The sequence below is a fragment of the Athene cunicularia genome (genome assembly GCF_003259725.1).
Source record: "Athene cunicularia isolate RWA chromosome 28 unlocalized genomic scaffold, athCun1 chr28_part1, whole genome shotgun sequence".
Classification (NCBI taxonomy): domain Eukaryota; kingdom Metazoa; phylum Chordata; class Aves; order Strigiformes; family Strigidae; genus Athene; species Athene cunicularia.
The window spans coordinates 2,781,779-2,781,998 of NW_020799139.1; positions in this window are offsets into that span (position 1 = coordinate 2,781,779).

The following is a 220-nucleotide window of genomic DNA, read 5'->3' on the forward strand; positions in this document are numbered from 1 at the left end:
TAATTTAAAAAACACATTTTTATAAAAACACATCATAATGATAATGCATGTAGTTTAAAGAGAGGCCCACAGCGCTCCAGTGGCGGAGGCAGCCGCGCTGGCGATGGGACCGCTCCGTGGCCCGTTCCCCACCTTCCCAGGGCATTCGGAGTCCTGTGTCCAGCTCCACATCCCCATTTATTTCCCTTTACCACAGAAAGCTTCTCCCCTTCCCCCTACC